Here is a 14,254-nt window from a genome sequence, read left to right as displayed (position 1 = left end):
CAACCGTTCAAGAAATCTCTCAATTGATTTATTTATAGCCCTTCAATATCCTAATCTTCGGCTACTCTGGCCACCCAGTATTTTCCTACTTGCTGTCCCTTACTAAGATTTCGAAATAAGTCTTCTCTTCAACATTCAATTGATCTCCATTATCTGAAAACTCAAAGCAATTACGATATATCGATTCCTTCTAATATATATATATATATATATATACTTTATATATTCTCTCTCTCTCTCTCTCTCTCTCTCTCTCTCTCTTTATATATATATATATATATATGTATATATATATACATATATATATATATATATATATATACATATATATATACTCTTTAAAATAGGCACTCCACAAAATACACGTGTTTGTGTGTATACACGTTCTGCATAAGAGTGTGTTTCTGTGTATGCGTGTGTTATGGGCATATGCATGTTGGCAGTAATTGGCCTTGTATGAAATCAAGACAAGCGAAATTTTTAAGTAGGAGGTAAGGAAAGCATACATGTAAAAGAAGGTTAAAGCACTCAATAAGGTTCCAGACAGGAAGGATACGTATATGAAAAACATAAATCATTGGAATGGAGTCATGAATTCTGCAGAAGTCTCTTTTGGACGAAATGGGAGCGATCAAGAGGTTGAAGGGAAAAAAAAAAAAAAAAAAAAAAACCAAGAAGGTAATGGACTTCATCTTCATCATCATCTCTTACGCCTATTGACGCAAAGGGGCTCAGTTAGATTTCGCCAGTCGTCTCTATCTTCAGCTTTTAAATCACTACTTCTCCATTCATCCTCTCCTACTTTACGCTTCACAGTCCTCAGCAATGTAGGCCTGGGTCTTCCAACCTTTCTAGTGCCTTGTGGTGCCCAGTTGAAAGTTTTGTGAACCAATCTCTCTTGGGGAGTGCGAAGAGCATGTCCAAACCATCTCCATCTACCCTATCTCCTCCACATATGGCACCCGAGTAATCTCTCTTATAGTTTCATTTTTAATCTTGTCGTGCCATTTCACTCCCAATATCCTTCCGAGGGTGTTTTTCTCAAAACCACAAAATCTGCTGGATATTGTTTCATTGTTATACCACGACTCATGTCCGATATTTACCCTGAATTTTATATGCAGTTTTTATTTCCAATTTCTACCTAACCTAGCCATTATCTGATTTGCTTGTTTCAATTTTTCATTAAACTCCAATTCTAAAGACCCTGTATTAGCGATCATAGCTCCTAAATGGAATTTCAAGTGATATACTGCAGTTCGAGTGTAAAGTGAGATTGAGTGGCTGACCAGGGTATGTAAAGTATGTTTGCAAGAATGACGGCATCTAAATGATTGAATGAGAAGAATAATTGTTTCTTTCTATAAGGATAAAGAGACATAAGAGAACAAGAATTAAGTTTTGATAGTAAAGGAAAGAAAAATTCCCGAAACCATGGAATTCGAGGATTGTCGTTTTCCACACATTAAATGAAGGGAAGTTTAAGCTGGTGAGTGTTAGGGTTCATCTATGTAGCCTCTTCAAGATCAAGAAAATATTGACGGAAAGAGCACCTTATGATAAAAAATTAGCATTGGGTGAATCAGGCTTGAGGCTGGAAGGATGAATATCATCAGATGAGGTAAGAACATCCATCATACTTATGTTTATGCAAAGCCGTACAACTTAAGGTACACGAATAAAATGTTATATCTTTGATGCCATAACAGCGGATATCGTCTTGAAAAGCAAGCCTTAAGCTTTTTTCTCACCTCTAAACTCAAAATATCATTTGAGGTTGCATCAAAACAAGCCCCGACAGTTTAATTGATAATAAAGAAAATTTTCAAGTATTTCCATGAAGAGAAGTAAATCATAACATCTTATCAGCATTTCTGAAGGAAAGGGTGTGTTTTATTTGCTGAAATTTAGTTGTAGATTAGCCAGTTTCAAAATTTGTTTCTGTTAATCTTGAATATACAATACTTCTGGTAGTAAGCTCACAAAGTCGAAGGTTGAACAGTACCTTGAAAAATCGTCAAATAGCAGTTAACACAACGCGTAATCTTAATCAATTTTCAGGTAATAGATATAAAAGCAAGTCTGTTCAACTCCAAGAAAAATCTATTCCAAACATGAAAAAGAGAAATAAAAAGAAACAACAAATGCCAGCTCTTAATAGTTAATAACAACAATTCATAACATGTGTCGTATCACTTAGTTTCGTGGGTTTTGTTATGATTACTAAATAAATAACTTTACGACTCGCCTACTTAAATATGAAAGGCAGTCTATCATCAATAATACCAAAGACTATTTTTGCTAACCAAGACTGTGAACCATTATGCCAGCATGAAATTGTCTGCATCGCTCTATTAGTTGCATTAAACATCATGTAATGCAGATGAACGGTATATCAACAACACTGAGTTAATATTCATATGGCATACAAATATCATTGGTTATTAGACCAGATAAGGGGAATGAGAAAAATACTCATATATGAATTATCAAATTTAATATGGATGAACTGAGATCCATCAGTGTTTCAGCATCGAAGTTAAAAATTACTAATTCATCCACTTGCCGCAAAGAGAGAGAGAGAGAGAGAGAGAGAGAGAGAGAGAGAGAGAGAGAGAGAGAGAGAGAGAGAGAGAGAGAGAGAGAGAGATCTACTTTAGCTAGTTGAGTGATAGTTTTTTTTATACTGATGTAAGCTAAAAGATCATGAATTATGTACTGATAGCTATGCTAAAGCAACATCAACGCTGTGTGTGAGCATGCGTGTTTCGCCCAGTTATGGCAATAAGACACTTCAAGAATCAAGATACACGATGCCATTCAAGTATAAACAAACTTCAAAAATATGAGCTTCACGATAGTGACTTGGGAAATAGGCCAAAGGAGTGAGTTATTGATGGCGAACAGACGTAGCATTATTGATAATCCTCTTTGCCCATCTTGGTCAACGATTCATTGACAAACCCCCCAGGAATCATAAGAGCTGCAAAGTCACTGACAAAGATTGCTATGTTGTAACACCAATATTGTCACCAAGATTTGTTGATGAACCTATTCATCCATGTTCAGTGTATATGATATTTTCATTTGGTTAACCAATGACAGTTATTGCTCATCATCAATATGTTTGTTCCACTTATGTAATAAACTATGTAAAATATTTATACATAAATAGGTATTGATTAATATTATTAGATAGGGCAATGAGTCATTGGAACGTTACTGTCACATATTTTTATCCTGATTGGACTTCAAAATTTAAGCCTGATGGTCACGAAAGTCTTAGGCATCCATCTTACAGTAAACAGGTTATAATTAGTAATGGGGGACAAAAGTTACATTCTAAAAGGTTTGGATGAATGAAGCGGAAAGTTTACGAACCATTCGACGGCTAGGTAGCTTATCAAACCCGACACCGTTACGATAAGATTAAAAGCCCTAGACGACATATAAAACAAGGCTTATCGATAAAAATCGTAAACTGAGCTGGTAGTTGCCACCGCACTAAATTCACTTTAATATCCACGAATTCATTGTTCAATGTCAAGTAACTTGTTTTGACGTAAAATGGTTCCAAAATGTTATGCACGTCAAGAATAATTTAGAAAGCACCTTTCTATATATGAAGTGAGGTATGTGTAGTCAGTAATAAGACTAAATATTGGGCGTAAATAAGCGTGCATATAAGGATATGATAAGAAAACTTTAATAATTACAACACAACCATACATAGTCGTCATTTATAACCAAACGAGTTCTAAGGCGAGATAATGATATGTTTTTTGTTTTTTAAAATAACTCTAATCTATATTCATATAATCAATAAAAATGTGTGCGTGCCGTAGGTTCCTCAAAACTTACACTCAAGCACATTTTCAGATCAATTAATTCAAGTCCTACATTAAACTGCAATAAATTCATCAGTTTTATACCGTTGCCAAGGTAAGTATCGAGAAAAATCTTGTATAAAGTGATGGCAACCTAAATATAGAATATAAATGGACAAATAACAGCTTATAAACATTCGAGGCGCAGCATATTCTATGAATAACACATGTTGCCTACTAATCATATTTCATTCACTTCAATAAGGACATTAGATTTAGTGATTCAAAATAAACGAAATTATTCCTAAAAGTCTAAATAAACTTGAAAATATCACGCTGCTTCAAGATCTGGCAATTTCTTATCAACAACTAGCCTATCTTCTTTCCGACAATTTTACTTCAGATCCAGCTTCAATTTTGTATATTATATGATTTGGCAAGTGAGCCTATTCCAAGTGTTTTTATTTACTATTACTTCTTATCAGTGATCTTATCATTCAGATATTCTGTTAGATTTTCTATTCTCGTTTCATCTGTAGTTTTCATATCAAATAGTTTTAAAATTTCTCATGGAATGTCTTACATGATTATGACTCTTATAGCGAATTCAATTTGAACTCTTGCCATGCAGTTCATCAATAATAAGGAAATGAAAATTGAGGTTCTCCATTTAAATTCATGCAGCCCACTGAGGCTTTTCTTCTTTTCATCTTTTGAGTAATGCTTACGTGTAAGGTCAGATAATCATACCTGAAACTTTTAGGACAAAACTCTTCATTTCAGGCCTCAACAATTATGCGAGTCTTTGATCTTAATTGTAAAGCAGGGTTTCTTAGTTTATCAGGCGGATTGCTGATACCATTCTCCCTTAGAAAATTTGGTGTACAGCAACTCCGAAAAGTAATGACTATTTTCTTATTGGTCGCTACAATATATATATATATATATATATATATATATATATATATATATATATATATATATATATATATATATATATATATATATATATATATATATATATGAAACAATAAAGTTTATTGCAATTATTCAAGAAACTGACTGATTTCAAATGTGATCTTTCATGCCAACTCCTTATAGGTAACCTTTAACATTTAGATCATGGTTCTTTAGGAAGATTTACCTTACATCATTATAAAACCTTATCCTGAAAACCATCAATTCATTTGTACTTTTACCACAAATAAAATTTTTATGATTTACCAATTATCTTTAAAACATTAATAATGGATTTTAAAAGACACGTACTTTGAAAATTGAGATTAACACAAAAACCAATACGAGGTTTCGTTTACTTTTTGTTCATAATTTCTTCCTCCTCAATAAAATTATGTCAGCTGATATTTCGTAAGATATATACAATAGTAATCTGAAGTGAACTTTAAAAGTTTTCTTTCGATGTGTATTGAGAAGTGGAAAATAATTTACAAGTTTCTTGTTAGATAAATAGAATTTTTCTATCTTTTTTAAACAATATTAATTTTCCTTTCGTCAAATAAAAAGAAGCATTTTTTCTCATCAGTTTTCGAGTAAAAGTGCAAGAGGCATTTTCCTCCTTCCTCGTTGAAGTAAAAATCTCTCTCCTTACTTATTCAACAACTAAAAATAAATAAAAGCAACAAATCAGAAGCAAAGAGTTACGCACAGGTCAGGTGCATTTGAGCAAGTCAAAGGGTCCATCGGAAAAGGAAATTGATAATCAAATACACGTACCAGAGAGAGAGAGAGAGAGAGAGAGAGAGAGAGAGAGAGAGAGAGAGAGAGGGGGGGGGGGGGTTCATGTGTTGATGTCACATAAGCGTTATAATGTCAGTCATTAGACATTTGAAGAATAGGATAACCCTCTATTAAGCGACATGATTAATTAGTGCAACAAAGAAGCTCATCACTCATAGAGTACTCATCTTCCTCATTACGTGACCATTAGTTAATTATAGCACGTCAATAATAATTACATGGTTCAAATCTCTCTCTCTCTCTCTCTCTCTCTCTCTCTCTCTCTCTCTCTCTCTCTCTCTCTCTCTCTAACATACACACATATACTTTGGTATAAAGGTTCTATCTACTATCTGCTATTCATCACTAAAAAAACAGCTATTTCACAATAGATTATTTTGTAGTTATTATGATCAACTTACATGACCCCTCAATTAAGACGTACAGTATAATGGAAATATTGTAGACACTGGAAAAAATGGATACGTCTAATTTCATAGAAAAACACAGCGTAGAAGGTTCAATAATTCAGTGGGAATGATATAAACCTACTAACTGCAAAAGGTTTGTTTGCTTATTACAACATAAAGCAAAAAAGTAGGATAAATCTACAGCGAGACTCCTGACTTGTTAAGAGAACAGGTAAATAAACTAGGCATACAGGTAGCTGAGATTGAATTACTCACTTACTGATACATAGAAAGCTTTGTCGTAACGACTATGGTCAGGGATGCTGAAGTAAATATTTTGAAATAATATAAAGGTTACTGTTTCAGTTAACTTGTAAAAGTTTCGTGGTGAGGTAAACAAGAAAGAAAAGAAGAGGGAAGAAAGATGTGACTACGAAGGACACAATTGCGTGCTTTCAAAAAATGAATGTATAGAAATGTGGAAATGTAAAAGCAATAGATAATTCAAAAGGTAAGAATCAGAGTGAAAGAAACAGTCGATGCACTTACTAATGCAGGGACCAGTGATTCCCACTATGAATGAGATACGACGTGGCCTGACAAAGGGAATCAACCTGCTTTGTAACAATGGTCGAAATATTACCTATCTATATAGCAGTACAGAGGAACCATTTAGGGCCAAGAGAGAGAAAGCTTCAGAAATTGTAAGAACAGAGACAATGATTAAACAAGTATCATATTTTTCTGTTCTATTGAGGAAGGAAAACTAAGATGAACCACTGTAATAATAAGAAAAATATAAATCTTCAATAACTGGTATAAAGAAAGGAACTATTACGCTTATTGCCTCGTTCAGAACTAAACATGCGTCCTGGGAATTAGCACGATTTTTACGTCTTTGGACCGGAGAAAAAAAAAAAAAAAAAAAAAAAAACTGTGAGTTCGTAGAATTTGGAAAAAAAAATGTATCCAGAACTGCAGCAGCAGTATAGAGTAAAAGATGATCTTCCATTTAAAACGTGTTTTCTCTTGAAGACAAGTCTAAGATATGTTAATGAAGAAAAACCAATAATATTGAAATATTACCAATTTTGATATTGTAAGTGATAAAAGATTGTGAGGGACAAGGTCAGAGAAATAAATAGAAACTATCTTGGGTTTCTGAATTTTTTTAAAGTACAGGCCTCATTCAGATATGTTAATACGATAGTTGTCAATAGATGATGAACCTTTATACGAAATGGAGATTGAACAGGAGAGGAGACTATAAGCCAAAAATACAAAGTACTTGGTATGTAAGTTCTTATAATCTTGCTTTCTCCTTCAGAACACTTAATACTTCACAATAATCAGGGAGTTTTATCTCAGACATTCCTGCTGTGAACAAATTGGGAAATGGTCTTCCTAATGCCGTAGCTGAATTGGTAAAATATCAGAAGTTGAAACTTATTGCAGATATTTTTCTGTTAAACAGATTGACATTAGTCTTATTTGTTACCAGTGCCCCTTGCCTGGAAGAGACTATGCTGACTCTGACCGTCAATTACTGAGACAATACTTAAAAATATTGGAAAATTATTTAAAGTAATCTGTATTTATGAAATATAATGGGAAATGCAACAATATACTTAAAATTACTGGAAAATATCCTGTTATATCTTAAACATGTAAACTATATATACATCTTTATATATATATATAAATAAATATATATATATATATATATATATATATATATATATATATATATATATATATATATATATATATATGTGTGTGTGTGTGTGTGTGTGTGTGTGTGTGTGTGTGTGCATAATACATTCTTGACAACTGTAAGTAAAGTTAGAATTAAAACAAACAAGGAGTTGCTATTCTTACTACTTCTACGAAATGGGCGGAGCCTTCTCCAACCTTAGCGAACCAAAGACTAAAAGCAAAAGCATACATAAGTTACAAATCGAGTTGCCATATTTCACATCTTTATTATCATTTGACCTCTCAACTGTCCACTGCAAATACAAAACACACATTTTACACACACACACACACACACACACACACACACACACACATATATATATAAATATATATTTATATATATATATATATATATATATATATATATATATATATATATATATATATATATATATATATATAGATACAATTACTATTTTTTCGTAGGGGGGGGGGGGCCAAGTGGACACAGCAGGGAAAGCTTGGAGGGGGGGGGGAGTCTCCTCTTCACAACCCTTTGTCCAAGCCAGTCCGACACTGAGGAAACAAGGAGGTTACTTCTGTTTTAGGGGGTATGGAGAGAAGTTAAATGAGTATTCTTGATACAGCTTGTAAGATAGTGTATCATTGCCTAAATATTATTTGATAACCGTTAGTGTTCCAGCAAATATTTTTAACCGTATTCATTACTGGTTGATGTGTAAGAGATAGCAGCAGTGATATAAAGTAGTTGTTGTTTTTGGAAGTTTGATAAGTAACGAAATTTAAGTATCACCATTGCATAATATATAGTCAGTGATGGATACAATATATCCTGATGACTTCATGACACCTTGAATACAATAAGAATTTATTACTTCGTGTCAAAAATAAGTGGATGTAAATGAGGACGCTATTACATTCTGGCAAAGGCTATAAGAAATTTGTTTTATTGACAAATCATAAAAAAATACAAGCTTTTTAGTCTCAGAACGACGTAATTTTCCGAAATTTTGTCATGAAACTATGATATACCTATTTTCCCAAAATGTATTCTCCTATAAATTGTCGGAAAAATACATTTGCAGATGGTATAATCACAAAATTATTCCCCATGCTAATACCGTGACAGCAAGTTATCAATGATTATATAATTGCTAGTAGCTTTATCTTGAGAAATTACATTGCCTGGAGATCAAACTGACTTTTTATCAATTCCATGCACAACGTTCTCTCAGTCTTGATTCAAATAAGCTTAACTCTATATGATAAAGTCCCTATTTCCAGTGATCAAGTGCCCGAATTAGCACAGCTATGTGGTGTTGGATATGAGCTCGGGACCGGGTCAATTACTCTAGGTATATGGGTGTTTAACGAGAAAAAAACACATCACCATCCGTGAACCTTTAGTTCAGAGTGTTCGAGCAATAGCCATCCATACCAGCTCCTTCACCTATCAAGATAGTAGTTGAGCCATAATTTCTAAAGCTGATGCAGTAAGCGGGAAAGGGAAAAACCAAATAATAAAGTATCTCGGAAATAGATGTTTGATTGTTCTTTTAATCCCTAAATCACACAGCTGAGGAACGATACCCTTGGATTCCTAGATATTTTCCCTCATTCTTCAGATTTTATTTTCTGAGCTCCTTCCTCTATTCCCTGACATGTCTTGTTAGGTATTTATTCTTTAAAATTCTTGTTCCCCTATTTCATTCCTTATCATTTGTGGTCCTTTCTTTCATTCTTTAATCATATATTTATCAAACATTCTCATTATTTTTAAAATGAATGGCCTTCCCCTCCGGTGCTTGTCTTAGACCGTCAATATTAGTTCCTAGCTTCTCACTATCCCTCCAGAAAAGAAATCTCTCCCGAGCGGCAGCATGAAACACCTTCACTGGACCATTCAAACCTGGAACTATTTGATATTTGTGTGAAGCCAAGACATGATATTCATTAGCTGGATTCAGAGATAGGGCATTTGGAGCACTTTATTCCATTTCCCTTACTCTTCAATATTACAATCTCCATAAAAAAAACTTGCATTGTGAAGCATGCTTCCATGAATAAGTGGAGTCACTCAGATTTTTTTTTTTTTTTTTTTTTATAAAATTTATGTCTCATTCCAGTTAACAGAAATATCTTGGTTGATTTAAAAAAAAACGGGAAAATCTATCTACAGAGCACTTAAGGTATATGGAGGACCAAAAGATGTAATGATCTAACTATGTCGAGCCAGGAAATAACCCAGACATGAAATAACGTGTCTGAGGCCTTTGTCCTACAGTACACTAGAAAAAGATACACTATGTATGTATGTATGTATGTATATATATATATATATATATATATATATATATATATATATATATATATATATATATATATATACACACAACATATATATATATACAATATATATATATATATATATATATATATATATATATATATACAATATATATATATATATATATATATATATATATATATATATATATATATATATATATATATATATATATATATATATATATATATATACATACATATATATATATATATATATATATATATATATATACATATATATATATATATATATATATATATATATATATATATATACATATATATATATATATATACATATACATATATATATATATATATATATATATATATATATATATATATATATATATATATATATATATATATATATACACAGTATATATATATACACACACACACACGTGTGCGCGCGTGTGAAGGTACCTCGTTCCTACTCTTCCCGTAGGCTAACTTTCTCTTTGACGTCCCGATTGCGTATCAATCTTTTAGGGGTCCTGATGAAGGGCAATGAACTCTTTCCTCAGAGTATTCGTTTGACCGGTTCCTCTCCTCCTGGCGTTGCACTTCTTAGTCGAATTTCTTTTGACGATCATCTTGAAGGCGTTTCATGATGACGGAATGCAATTGAATCATTGATCCCTTTGCAATTAAAATATCCTTTTTATAACGACTGTAAGAAGTCTCGTGTCTCAAATTGGCTCTCCTGATGATGATGATTTAGATTGACCCGCCTATATACAAGGCGGACCACGAGCCCTTGCGTTGGCAGCCCGTAAGGGGAACAGAGCGTTGGTTGTATTTTTTAAAAGCTGACACAAAATGACGACCGAAGCTGGAGCCCGAAATTCAAATCTTGGGCCACTGTAAACCAAAAATCTCCGATCACAAACCCGTTCCTTCGTCGGTCCTAGATAATTATTTTTCTTATAAGAGCGTGCTAACAAGAACAGGAAGACGTCCAATTGGAGTGTCTCTCCTTAGAATTACTTCAGATTGAAGAATTTTAGCTTTCTCTGATCCTTCAATTTTCTCTACTTCTGTGCAGTTTCCGCCTTATTTTGCAGTCTTTATTTTTGGATCTTCAACATTATGGACTTTACTTCCTCATTTCCAATCCACACAATCGTAAAAAAAATCAACAAATAATAACTAGTTCTCCTTTTCGGATTCTTTTATTTCTTCTCTCCCGTTCTCCTTCCTGTCTCCCTCTTCTTCCTGTATTTTCTGTCCGGTTCCTTTCAAATAAATCCATTATTAGTCATGAAGATTCTTGTTTAGCTTTTCATAACTGCCTTCCTGATTCCACTTGTCATTGATTCCTTTTTGACGATATATTTTGGTTTTCTTCCAAAGTTGCAGACTCAATAATTCTCTTAACTTTCACCAAAGCATTTTCTGCATCGCCCAAATCTTGTTTCCATTTTAATGGCCTCAGAGACAAGTCGGTGATAAAATCTTGCAAATCTAATTTGATCAATAAAACGATTAAAACAATCTTTTTACCTTTTCTAACATTCCTGCCCAAGACGAATGACAATGTCCAACTGGAGTGCTTCTTCTTAGAAGTCCTTTCTTTTTTAGAGAGAAAAAAAATGACTTCAGATTGAAGAATTTTAGATCTTTCTTTGGTCCTTCAATATTCACTACTTCTGTGCAGTTTCCACCTTCTTCTGCACAATTTTTATTTTTGAATCTTCAACATCAGGGACTTTACTTACTCCTTTCAAATCTGCACAATCGTAAACTGATCAATAAATAATAACTAGTTCTCCTTTTCCGATTCTTTATTTCTTCTCTCCCGTTCCCCTTCTTGTCTCCCTCTTCTTCCTGTATTTTCTGTCCGAATCCTTTCAAATAAATCAGTTATTAGTCTTCAAGATTCTTGTTTTGCTTTTCATGACTGCCTTCCTGATTCCACTTGTCGTTGATCCCTTTATGACGAGGTATTTTGGTTTTCTTTTAAAGTTGCACCCTCAACAATTCTCTTAACTTTCACCAAAGCATTTTCTGCAAAACCTAAATCTTGTTTCCTTTTTTATAGCCGCATGGTGAGTCGGTGATAAAATCTTGTAAATTTGGGTTGGTCAATAAAACAATCAAAACTATCTTTTTACCTTTTCTAACATTTCTGCTTGAGACCAATGACAATTTGAAGCCTATTTGGGAATACACAGGTATTCCATATTTCTCCTAACAGAGACTAGGAATCTTTTGGAGCTCTGACAGGAAAGCATTCAACTTTCCTTTTGATGACGAAAGACAAATTGGAGTCGAAAAAGGAGTTGGGGGAGTTTTGAAGACTTTCGGATTTTGGAGCCTGTTAGGAATTTCCAAAAGGCCTTCATGTTTTTTAAAAATAAGTTAGATACAGGAACTCTATATTGCTGGCTCGGTGGGGCTGCCCGTTTCCCGCTGGCTGGGCAGGGCTCCCCCCTTCCCACTGGCAGAAGGGAACCCCCCTTCCTGTTGGCAGGGCAGGGCTCCCCCTTCCCGCTGGTAGGACGGGGCTTCCCCATTCCCGCTGGCAGGGCGGGGCTCCCCCCTTCCCACTGGCAGGGTGGGGCTCCCCTCTTCCCGCTGGCAGGGCGGGGCTCCCCCCTTCCCACTGGTAGGGTGGGGCTTCCTCCTTCCCTCTGGCAGGGCGAGACTTCCCCCTGCCCACTGGCAGGGCGGGGCTCCCCCTTCCCGCTGGCAGGGTGGGGCTTCCCCCCTTCCCGCTGGCAGGGCGGGGCTCCCCCTTTCCCGCTGGCAGGAATGGGGTTCCCCCTTCTCGCTGGCAAGGCGGGGCTCCTCCACTTCCCACTGGCAGGGCGGGGTTCCCCGCTTCCCGCTGGCAGGGGGGGGTTCCCCCTTCTCACTAGCAGGGCGGGACTACCCTTTCCTACTGGTAGGGCGGGGCTTCCCCCTTCCAGCTGGCAGGGCGGGGCTCCCCCATTCCCGTGCCAGTGGGGGCTCTCCCCTTCCTGCTGGCAGGGCGGGACTCCCCTTTCCGGCTGGCAGGGCTGGGCTTCCCCCTTCCCACTGGCAGGGCAGGGCTCCCCCCTTCCCGCTGACAGGACGGGGCTCTCCCCTTCCCGCTGACCGGGCGGGGCTTCCCCCTTCCCGCTGCAGGGCGGGAATCCCTCCCTTCACGCTGGCAGGGCGGGGCTTCTCCCTTCCCGCTGGAAGGGCGGGGCTTTCCCTTCCTACTGGAAGGGCAGGGCTCCCCCTTCCTGCTGAAAGAGTGGGGCTCCCCTCTTCCTGCTGGCAGGGCAGAGCTCCCCTCTTCCCAGGGCGGGGCTTCCCCCTTCCCACTGGCAGGGCTGGGCTCCCCCCTTCCCGCTGGCAGGGAAGGCTCCCCCTTCCGGCTGGCAGGGTGGGGCTCCCCCCATCTCGCTGGGAGGTCGGGGCTCTCCCTGTTTCGCTGGCAGGGTGGGGCTCTCCCATTCCTGCTGACAGGGTGGGGCTCCCCCTTTCAGGCCGGCACGGCGGGGTTCCCCATTCAAAAATATAAAAAATACTGTAATTATATATATATATATATATATATATATATATATATATATATATATATATATATATATATATATATATATATATATACATTCAAGTAATCCATATATTTTTGATACATTAATGTCTGGATTGTCTTAACGACCTCGGGATCAGAGCTCCAGTTTGAGGGCTCTATGAGAGTTGGTTCTTCAGGTCGTTTTCTCCGGTAGTATGGTGGAAACTCTTAAACTGGACTTTTGAGTCTTCTCAGGAATGGGTTCAGTCCTACGAGGGACTAATTTCAGGCCATCATCTTATCAGAATCCAAATTCTTCCATGTAGATTCCAATTGTGCTTTGAATTGATCCCATAAACATCAGACACCAGATGATCAAAGTTGTCTCAGTCGCCATGAAACACTGTTCCTTCAGGTTGATCCTTAACCACATCACTATTACTGATTACTGAAACACTTTCAACCATGTATATGCCAGGACAGTTTCCAATTCAAGAGAAAAAGCATAGGACTCATAATTACCTATTTTGTTTAGGAAAGTAGTTAATTGTTTAGATTTGAAAAGATAGCAGTGTCATACATAGTATGATATGCGTTTTCATATTCCACTGTCCACCTATTGCTGCTTTACACATATCTTGACTAACTGATAGCACTAATATTCATTCTCGATCTGATGAGTCCCTCTTACCACACATTACTGTAAATGCAGATTGTAG

This window comes from Palaemon carinicauda, chromosome 8 (assembly GCF_036898095.1).
Source record: "Palaemon carinicauda isolate YSFRI2023 chromosome 8, ASM3689809v2, whole genome shotgun sequence".
NCBI lineage: Eukaryota > Metazoa > Arthropoda > Malacostraca > Decapoda > Palaemonidae > Palaemon > Palaemon carinicauda.
The sequence above is the reverse complement of the archived record's forward strand: the minus strand, read 5'-3'. Positions refer to the sequence as shown.